The sequence below is a fragment of the Phaethon aethereus genome, assembly GCF_964289735.1.
Source record: "Phaethon aethereus genome assembly, chromosome: 2".
NCBI classification, from domain to species: Eukaryota; Metazoa; Chordata; class Aves; order Phaethontiformes; family Phaethontidae; genus Phaethon; species Phaethon aethereus.
The window spans coordinates 137,693,484-137,704,885 of NC_138582.1; the positions used below are offsets into that span (position 1 = coordinate 137,693,484).

The 11,402-nt window shown below is 37.2% G+C and overlaps 1 protein-coding gene across 1 annotated transcript in view; it reads right to left on the reverse strand.

The window, feature by feature from the left end:
* The window catches only part of HDAC9 (histone deacetylase 9), a gene marked incomplete at its 3' end in the record, with an annotated part of 225,766 nt that overhangs the window by 80,329 nt on the left and 134,035 nt on the right, over nt 1–11,402 (reverse strand). The gene's annotated exons all lie outside the window — the stretch shown is intronic.

An 11,402-nucleotide genomic window follows, 5' to 3' on the forward strand; every position in this document is an offset into this window, starting at 1 on the left:
GAGCTGTGGGAGGAAAAGGGGAGTTAGGTCTGCTGTGAAGAATTTGGTGACTGGTAAAATTATGACTGAAAGGAAAAGGAGAAAGATATTTTCAATATTCAAAAATTATTTCTACAGTTTGGTACTATCAGAAAATTTTTTCCGGTACTTAAGTTCTTAAATTTGTTTGCAGGTCCACAAAACACAACATAAAAAATTCTGGGTTTGTTCAGTGATTTTTTACATAGGGCCCAAAGACTGAACTTGACACAGAGCAAGTCAAAATTGACTCCAGAACACTCATCCACTGCATGTTTTCACTTTCAGGGGCAGCTAACGCTTCTTAGCAGTGGCCCATCTGATGATACAGAGTGAGAATGAAATCAACTGCCTTTTCAATCAGTTGGAAATCACAAGATCTTTAAGCTGTTACAAATTCTGATTTTCTTTTGCTGGCTTTGCTTACAGTTTCCAACAAGAATTAGATTGAAAAAGATGGGCAACTTTTTGAAACACTTATTCTTTGTAGAACAAAATGAGATAAGTGAGCAAATAATTGTCATTTTCAGATCCAAAGGGAATCAGTTTCCATAGAGAGTTCATCACATAGGCAGTGAAGCAAATGTTAATAAAGCATGAGGAGTGAGAAGTCCTTGTGACACAGGAACTGAAGCACTTGCAGAGGTTTAACAACAGTACTTCCTTAATCTGTAAACATCTTGATTGGAGAGGTAGGAAGGTTGGATTGGATAGGGAGGTAATTAGCCCCCACTCTCCAGTCAGCCTGACAATGCAGGATTAGAACTGTAACTTTCTCAAAACATGTACTCTTTTACCAAAACATAACGTTTTTGTAGCTGTTTCTCACTTTGATATTTTCAGAGGGAGACTTCTTTTAAGAGTGAATGAAAAAAAACCCTTCCAAACAGTCTGACAGCAAAAGCATTAACTTCACATGTGATGAGTTCAGGTTCAAGCCCCTGATTTGTAAGAATGGGGGACAAGAAACTGTTTTCAATCATTGAGGGATGGGATTTTTCACTTACAGTTTTTTTTGCTTCCTAGAGTGACGTCCTCACCATGAGGCTACAGATGAACATTGTCACGAAAGGGTTTGAAACACACACTAAGTTGTTTTCTTGGAAACTTTCAAATAGTTTTGGTTTTGTTCCAGTGTAGAAGAAAATCACATGTCAAAACCACGGACAGTTGCTACTTACTGGAACTTCTGTCTTTAGTCATCTCTACTTGGTAACGCATGCCCTGCACAGGACGGAGAAAGGAGCAGAGACCAGTCAGTTTACTGACAGGGCAAAAAGAACCAAATAAGCTGCATCTTCCCTTCAGCCTTCCACCTTGTATCATCTGATACGCATGTACACTCCTATGCATGACATAGGAGAAATGCATCCCAGACATCGCTGTTTTCAACCTTGTTTATACTGTGCTGTAATTTGTTTGGTTTCATTTTTCATTATTTTTTAATAAATTAATAATTTTGGTAACTTTAACACCTGATATAAATATGACTAGAATGCTTGTGGTAGGTAAACATGAATCAGCTAATGAAATACTTTGAAAGCTTATTTTGTTTCAAGCCATAAGAAGTCCTGAAAGTGCTTGTATATGATCTTAAAGATTTGATTGCTTAATTAGGTGAAATGTAGTCACAGCATCTAAGATCAGATACTGCCACATTTACTTGGTGATGAGCCTCTGCTTTCACAAACTCTTTTAACAATGATTTTTAAAAGAAACTACTATTTTGTACAAGTAAAACCACTACATTTTAGCCATGAGTTATGCTGGTGTGCAGAACTGAGATCTGCATTAGCTCATGACACAAATGATCAATTTAATTCTAAATCCGGATCCTAGTATATGTGATCACAGCACAAAGACCACCCTTTGCATGAAAAAATATACAAATACGCCAAACATGGTAAGTCACTCGACAGCTGAGCATTTTTCTTATACTGCCTGTAAGAAACAATTAATGTCTAGGAGTTTGAAGTCTGATGGATTCCCTTATACTGGGTAACAACTTATCCTTCAAGAAGCTGCATTAATTTAATGGCATTACTGGTGGCCCAAGCAGTACTGCTAATACCACACAATCATGAGTCATAGACCTCCCTGAACTTTTTCATTAGATTATCTATTTTTGAGACATTTATGTTTTCATAGCTTCAAACATCTCTCCACAAGACTAAAAGCTGACTTTAAAAAGTAATAAAATACTCAGAGGCTCCAACAACATCCAGTAACAAGAAACCTCATAAGATCTTGCAGCACTGCGCACAGTGCTATTCAGCATAATTCAGGATTTCAAAATCTGACTCTTGCCAGATATTTCTGGTTTTCTTCAGAAATACTGGAGCTTTATTTGCTAGAATATATTTTCTATGAAAAAGACTTGTTCCTTTCATTCAATTACTTTATGAGCAAGGTGTAGCACAGGTACACAAAATAATTAGAATTAAAAAATATCTCCAAGGAGTTATTGGTGCAAAACCATGAGAACATCTAGGCATGCCCTGGAGGTGCCCACACAAACTTACACTGAGACACAGGTGCCTGAGCACACAAGAACGTCACAATACTTCTTTGCAATCCTGCTTATGTTTGAAAGGAGCAAAATAAAAAAAACCATTTCTTTTTCTTCTTTGAGTATTAAAAGAAGAATAGTGGAGGTCTCATTAGCTAAGCTGGCTAAAGAAAGCATGAATAAGAACTGTGTAGCTGAAAGGCCTCTGTTTCTGCTGTTCTTGAAACAACACTTCTGTCTGATTCTGGATAATGGGCTTTTAATAAAAATATCCACCAAAGCAAAACAATTAAACAATACATAAAGCACCAGGGTGCAATCTAGTGGTTCTGTTACAGTCTGGAGTTGTTCCAGCAGAGAACATGTGGATATTTTTTACAGGCTACAGTGTAGTTCTCAAAAGTTATTATAAAGCAACAAAATTTAAATTGGTGCTGGACATCTACACAATCGCGCAGTGTTGCTGTAGGACTTTTAATTCAGACCTGAAATTTATCCCCTTCGAAATGCCACAGGTATTTTGACTTTTAGGATAAAAATATCTTCTGTACTCTTGCTGCTGTTTAATTTCTTCCAGGATGTTTCTGGTGATATTTCTCACCTTTCCATCAAAGTATTTGACAATATGGCAATTCTTTATCCATATACCTCTATTCTTTCATCTTTCTGGCTTGACAAAACTTGGAAAACGGATATATTGGAAAAGAGCTCAGGTACTTTTCAGGACTTTGAAACTACAGACCATGTATGGCTTGGGGTTTTAATCAAATAGTTTTTAACCTGAACCACATAAACCTGACACATGCCATATTTTATTATCCTTTCTCCTCCACCCCCTACTCTGCCGTGTCAATAAAAGAAACTGTGCATCTGTAGAAAAGTAAGCTGACACTAATTAATTTCTGTAATGCAAGGTTTCATTTCTGTAGTTCCAGTGAATGAAAGGAGTGTCATACACATTTTTAAAAATGCTGGTACAGTAAAGGTGAAAATTCAAGGTACTTTTTTGAGAAGAAGTTAGATTTTCCAAATGAAAATGAGTAGGAAGAACAAGAGGTCACAGGTTATAAACAGTTTGCCAGTTTTAGTTTTATGGAGAACTTTGAAGTATAACAAAATGTTAAAAAGCAGTTTATACCAGTGCTTCAAATGCTTTTAATTCTGCTTCTCCATTTCCTAAGGACTTTGTCAGAACTTTTGTCAAGAAACAAGAAAAAAACATGAAAACTTACCATTATTACAAAACCCCCACCAATGACATTAAAAAAAGTATTCAAAAGCCACCAATCCTCAGGACTATTGAATATTTACATATGATACTCTAAGCAGACTTAAGAAATATTATTCTAAGCAAACTTCTATCTTCTTCAAATTTCTTCAGAAGGAGCTGCTCAGGCACTCTTAAGTCATCTTTCTATAGCTATTTGATGTACCTTTCTTTGAATTCTCCTAAGATATTTCTATGACAGAAGGGAAAAGAAAGACATCTCTGGTTGAAATGCTCATCTTTTAAAGACTCTTGGAAGAAGTGGACAAAATCAGAAATGAAAAACTGATTGAAACTGTAACTTCTGACTCTGCAGAATGGTGTCGGTGACAGAAAGCAAACTATATACATCCATACAGAAACCATCATATAGATTTCCTAGAGCTTCCATGACTGTGTCCTGTTCAGCTATATTTTTCTTGATAAAAGTAGTACTATGCCTATGACATAGGTTGGTTCTATGACAAAATGTTGGCAGGTAATTAGCACTCTCAACAATGTCCATCTACATTTGGGTAAATCATTATCTGCCTCCCATACATACGACTCAGAGATTCTGCCTTCCTCTTTATGCAGTGAAATGCCGAACACGCTGCTGTCCGCAAATAGACAACAGAGATAACAATAGCTGTGATAATTTTTACCAGTTATTGTAAAGCAAAACATTGAGAAAGAAATTCTTTGTTTCTGTTAATAAACATTGCATTTTGCTAGTCTGAGGCTATTTGCAATGGAGTTCATTGATAACAGATTAAAGTTCTGAAGATGTCAGTTCTGTCTACTTCTAGTTCTTTTATTGACTCATGAGACTGAATGGCTAACTTGGCTTTTTTATTTCCTCTCCCACAATTTTTTATCTCTTTTTATCTCTTCACATTTGAATCAGAAACCAAGTCTTACCATAGTTTTTAGACCCAGTCTAGTATAATACAACCTCAGCAGCAACCTCTGGTCATTACAGCCATAAAAAATAGCAGCATTAAGTTATAAGTATTTAGAATTATTTAAAAGAGCTTTTTTCTCAAAAGCTATTCTTGGTAGAAGTCATTAAACATTATCACAATATACCATTGTTTTATGACTCACTGTAAACAGTTAGGTACAGCTAGGAAAAACGTTGAATTTTGTCTCCTACATTCTTTTGCTATATTTATCAGAAACCAAGGTTTCTACTTGGTCAGAGAGTTATACAATATTGCAGAACAGTGATGTCAAAGAAAGCCATAATAATATTCAAAATAATATAAATCGATGGTTCGCCCTCATGTGGTGTATTTAGCTCATTTCTAGAAAATAGCAGAGCTTCAGAGATAAGCAATCAAAATCATTTGGCAATTGGATACATTTCTAACTTACGAGATATTGAGAAGTCCAGAAAGACTGTATTTTGAGAAAAGAAAAATAGGGAAGGACATGACACAGATAATGCAAATGTATTTAAAATAATAAATATAGATATGCAAGAATGTGCACTGCATCTACACATGTAGTACATGAACAAATGGACGTTTAACAAAAGTGGAAGACTAGTAATTTGCGTTAAAACAAAGAAATTTTTTTCAGACACAGATACTTTAGACTGTGAAACTAAATACCAACAGGATACACAAAACTTATTAAAGTTGTCTCCAATTCCTTAGTAAGCAAAAAGTTACATAAGTAAAATTTACAGGAAAATTAAATTGATATATACAAATATATATTATCTATGTATACTTATATGAAAAAATGTAAGGAAAACATAGCAATATTTTCTCTGAGTGTTCTTTTTAGGGTAACTTAATTGTACTTAAAAAGTAAAAAAATTTCATAGTTAGTACCTATGCCAAAACAGAGTTAACAAGGAGAATATATTTGAAAAAGAACAAAAATACATTTTCAAAGTTTTTCATGTGAAATGTCAAAATTAAATATCATCAGAACAGGAAATACAAAAATAAGACAGAAAAAAGGGTTGGTATACATCAATGCAATCTCTCAATAACCTTAACTATGCCCTGTAAGGCTACAAGACAGCAATGAATATTTTGTAATATTTTTGATCAGAGATTAGAATACAGAGAGTTTTAAACATATTTATTTTCTCCCAAAAACAAGCATTGAAGTTTCACAAGACTGAAGTTTTTCTGCACACCTTTGTTTTCTTTTATTTTTACACTTTAACATATGTGGTTTCAAGTATGATTTTAATTTTGAATTATCTTTGTTTAAAATTATTATTTTGGGGTAATTATGAATTTTGTGCTGTATTTTAAATTAAATCATGGCTATAGTTCATCCTTAACTCTGCCTTAATGTCACCTGTGTCTTTTGAATTTACTCACCTTTTTAAATTAAAATCATACATGTGACTGCTAAAAAATGAACTCAAAGACAATATTCTCATGAGCTATTTCTAATCATTCCAAGAAACACATACATTTTATTTTATGTAAGCTTTTATGGCCAGGTTCACTGATATGCTGTGGCTGTTTTATGCTACTCTGGAGTAGAGCAAAGCAGCCAGAGCATACTGGCTGGTTAAGCTAAATTTACAGCTCCTTTGTTGAATAAAAGCAGTGCAATGCAGTTGGAAGGCACACCCCAGTTTCCTTCTGTCTCTTGCTTCTCTCTCCCTCTTCTGAACACTCACATTTGTTCCCATTGCCTCCTGCATCTTCTGTGTTCTGCTCTTACAGAAACACATCTGTCCTGTCCTCTGTAAACTCCAAGAACATACATATACATGTGCACATGTAAAACACAGACCTGAGCCTCTGCTGCCTCCTTTACTGAGCACATCTGGTATAATGTGGAGCTTATGAAAATATTTATTTGAACATTAGTAGCTGACCATTGGTCTTATTTTTTCTATATCTGTTGGCGGGAGAGAGTGGATTACATCCTCATAAACTGAAGTGTAGAATCATCCTCTTAGAAAATAACCATCATCTTCTATTGCTTTCAAAGAGATTAAAGCAAATTTAACCTGAATAGGTGGAAGTAAATGATGAAACAAAACTCTCTAGAGGGGAAGATACCTCAGGCCTTGAAAACAATGGAAACTAGCTGTGGTTTTTTGTTATCACAGGGGAAAAGAAGAGATGCCTGCCCTTTAGAAAAAGGACATTCTTTCAAGGATTTTTGTAGCTAGACAAGTTGATTAACTATGGTAAACATCAAACAAAACTTTTCTGGCAAAATTAAAAGGTATAGTGGTTTGATGACTGCACTTCTTTTCCATTCTACAAAAACTTCTCTCTCCTACATTTTCTACTACCTCTTTGTAGTTAACATGAGCAAATATATTTTCTCAGTATAAATGGGAAAGAAATAGAAAGGAAAGCATATTCTTTACACATGAAAGAGCAGTCTTCATCTTCAAATTGGCTATAGCCATTTAAATTTGATTTTGCACTAGAAAGTTAGTTTCAACATACAATAAAGACCCCTCGTGTAGCACTGAAATCAAAATGGCAGACACAAACCAGCACCATTATTTTTCCTGTTTCCCACTAGAGTCCCACTGGAGCCCCTCGCTCAACATGCCTTTGAAGTGATTAATCTGTGTTATGCCTCTGACTCATATTCCAATTTTCTGCATTTCTACACATGAAAGTTGCTTTTTCATCAAGAAATGGAAATATTTTCTCGGACAGTTTGGAGGAAGAGTGAGGTGGAATCTCATACAGTCCCAACAAGGTTTACTTAAAATAGATTTATCTGGTGATTTATGCAGTGGAAATTAACTAATATTCAGCTCCCTGTATGTGTATATATATGTATGTGTCTAAATGCTTATACTGTTGTATTGGGTTTGCATGGCAAGGTTTTGGTAATGGGGGAGCTATAGAGGTGGCTTCTGTAAGAAGCTGCTAGAAGCTTCCCCTATGTCTGATAGAGCCAGCTGACTCCAAGACAGACCTACCGCTGGCCAAGGCCAAGCCCATCAGCGATGGTGGTAGCGCCTCTGGGTTAACATAGTTAAGAAGGGGAAAAAACTCACTGCACAACTGCATCTGAAGAGAGGAGCGAGAATATGTGGGAGAAACAACTCTGCAGACACCAAGGTCAGTGCGGAAGGAGGGGCAGGAGGTGCTCCAGGTGCTGGAACAGAGATTCCCCTGCAGCCCGTGGTGAAGACCATGGTGAGGCAGGCTGTCCCCCTGCAGCCCATGGAGGTCCACGGTGGCACAGATATCCACCTGCAGCACATGGATGCCTGAAGGAGGCTGAGACCCCATGGGAAGCCCATGCTGGAGCAGGCTCCTAGCAGGACTTGTGGCCCCGTGGCGAGAGGAGCCCAGGCTGGAGCAGATTTGCTGGCAGGACTTGTGGCTCCATGGGGTATCCATGCTGGAGCAGTCTGTTCCTGAAGGATGGCACCCCGTGGAAGGGACCCAGGCTGGAACAGTTCGTGAAGAACTGCAGCCCGTGGGAAGGAATCACATTGGAGAAGTTCATCGAGGACTGTCTGCTGTGGGCGGGACCCCACGCTGGAGCAGGGGACGAGTGAGGAGGAGGAAGAAGCAGCAGACACAACATGTGATGAACTGACCACAACTCTTATTCCCCACCCCACTGTGCCACTGACAGGGAGGAGGTGGAGAAAATTGGGAATAAAGTTAATCCCAGGAAGAAGGGCGGGGTGGGGGGAAGGTATTTCTAAGATTTTAATTTATTTCTCATTATCCTACTTTGATTTGATTGGTAATAAATTAACTAATTTCCCCAAGTTGTGTCTGTTTTGCCCATGATGGTAATTAGCAAGTGATCTCTCCCTGTCCTTATCTTGAACCACAAGCCTTTTGTTATATTTTCTCTTCCCTGTCCAGTTGTGGAGGGGAAGTGATACAGCAGCTTTGGCGGGCACCTGGTGTCCAGCCAGGGTCAACCCACCACAACTGTTCTACAAATAGATTCTGGCCTAAGAACAATATACCTGATACCAAGTATATCATCATATACAATACCTGATTACGGGCAAAACTCTAGAGGCAGAAAAAAGCCTTGGTCTCTTATTTCTACGGACCTTATCATTCAGAAGGATCTCTGCTGTGAAATTTGACAAGCAAGCAGTAATGAGCTACCTGGTGTCATGGCTGCTGACACTTCAAATATGTGCATGGTGCAATTATAGGAAGAAACTAGGGCTCTGCTGGTGAGAAAGTGAAGGTTATGTGTACCCCCTAGGGAGCTTTAGATGACTTTAATGCAAATGTCTCAGTTCCTAAGAACTCAAAGGACTAGGAGGGTCTCAAGGCAGCCAGGAAGCAGGAAGCCTTGGCTTCTCTCCAAACGTGTTCCATCCATCTGCAAACTCATTCACACCTTGGTTATTTTGGAGAGGACCTTCACCAACATTGTCATCTGCCTTCGCTAGGAATTAAATACTGCATAGCCTCTCTGTCTGCTAGGGGACAGATATGAAGAGAAAATCTCTCCATTTTGTCCCTTATTTTTCTCTTAAAATTGAGGATGACCAACATTTTCCTCAACCCTTCGTTAGGATTTGCTCTGTAACTCTGTCTCTAAAATAAATTTATTTGAAAAAAAAAAAATGAAGCCCATTTTCCTATCTACAAAACTTACTGCTTATTTTCTTAGAAACAGATCTGTTGTAGGTCAAACCTCCAGAACAACAACTGATTTGCTTTTTTAGCAACTTTTCTATTGATTTTTTCCAAGACTTTCTATTTTCTATTCCAAGACAGTACCTTCCTTTCTATTTATGGCTAAAGGAGTGAACTGTGAAAGTCTCTTTCCTGACTATGGTCTCACAATTCTGTCCTGGCCAAACTGAGAATACAGGTTATATCATATGTGACATTTTGGATAATAGCAGGGATAGACTCTGGTCCACAGATTAAGTGTCTCTTTACCAGGAGTTGTAAATTTACCTACCATTGAGACCAGATCCATAGAAAATGGGTACCTGGTCTATCCTATGGAATTTACAGATTTTTGTATTCACCCTTCAAAACTCCATGCTGATTGCTTCATTGATCCCCCCTCAAAACTGTCATACCAGTCATACCAATTCCGTATCAATAAGCCCTACAGAGGACACAAAGACTGTGACCAGGCAAAAGGGGCTTAGGGTGTAGGGAAACATTTCCTGTCATTCCTACTCTTTTGGAGAAAAGGAAAATAGCAGTATCTGTTGTAATCAGTCAACTGCATTATATTTCTTAAAAAAAAAGTCAATTAACTATTTAACACAATGTATAACTTTCATATTAATTACAACATTAATTGCAAGGTTAAATGGATGCATTTAAATAGCAGCATTACGTTTTGCACCATCAGCAATTCTTTTAAGGGAGATCCCAAACCTTACTTTGAGTTTATCTGCATAAAAAAAAAAAAAAGTGCGCATTTGTTTAGTGGTATTCCTGCAAATGATTAGTCAGTGTGTAGTAGCTTACATGAATTTTATTTTCCTGAATAGTGCTGCTTTGCTCAGGCCTTCTAACTCTGAAGCAGAGTAATAGTACAGCAACAATATTAGCTGCTCTAAATTATTTACTAGTGTGCCTTAAACAAGAATTGCAAAGTACCTATTTGAAAAGGTATTATTAAGCCCAGGTATTTGTTGTCAGGATAGCAGGGGTACCAATTATGGTTGCAGTCTCGGTTATGTGAGTCTTCTGTTTGGTATGCTGGCACCACCATTCTCCGCAGTGTTAGATGGCCACATTACCTGTATCATTATTGGGACAGGTTAGATCCAAACCAAGAATTTTGGGGTGATCATACCAGATATATTAATATCAGGCACTAGTACCGTGATTTGAAACATCCAGTCCCCTAACTTCCTTAAAATCTCACCATAGAATAAGACAGATCTTGGAAAGAGCTTGCAGCAATACTGAGGTGTAGAAATTTTGGAGCCTGCCACTATTTGTTTAGGCTCTATAAATACAGGAAATGTTGTAAATAAAATTAAACCTTTTCCACAATAACAGTGTGATATTGTGAATGTGTAAGGCTATTTCTGTGTCTAGGGCTTAGACTTTAAATTCAGGTGTGGTGTTTATCAGATCCTCTGCATATTATTTCATAGACTGCACAGGAGTGTTTCAGAAATAAAACCCCCACAAAAATAAGTTTTATACTTTTTGTGATGTATTTTCAATAGGATATGGTCAAAAGCTATATTAGGTCACTGCACCTCTTCAAACTAAAAGTCTTGAAAGTCATTGGGGATTCACCCTGGTTGTTTCATTGCCTTTCTTGCGTATCAGTTTCCCGTAAATGAAACATCTTTTGAAATATGTAGCGTTTGCCCAATCTTGAGAGGTGAGTGCCCGCTAAAACCTTCCACAGGACTGTCTTACAATGAAACGAAATTGTGTGTGTAAGACACAACTACTGAAAGTCTAAAAAAGTGTGTTTTAAACTGGTCTTATCTCCTCTGGTCCCATGAAAATAAGACTTATGAAAATAAGATTATGACGCATCACCTATGAAAGAACAAAATTTCATTTAGAATGAGCTATTGAAAGCAAAAAGAAGTACAGCATGCAATATTTCCTATCATTCTTACTGAGGCATTTCACAATTATTTACTTCTAAGTAAAAAACACTTTACTGAAATTCATAGAAAAAGCCAATCCATCAAATCTG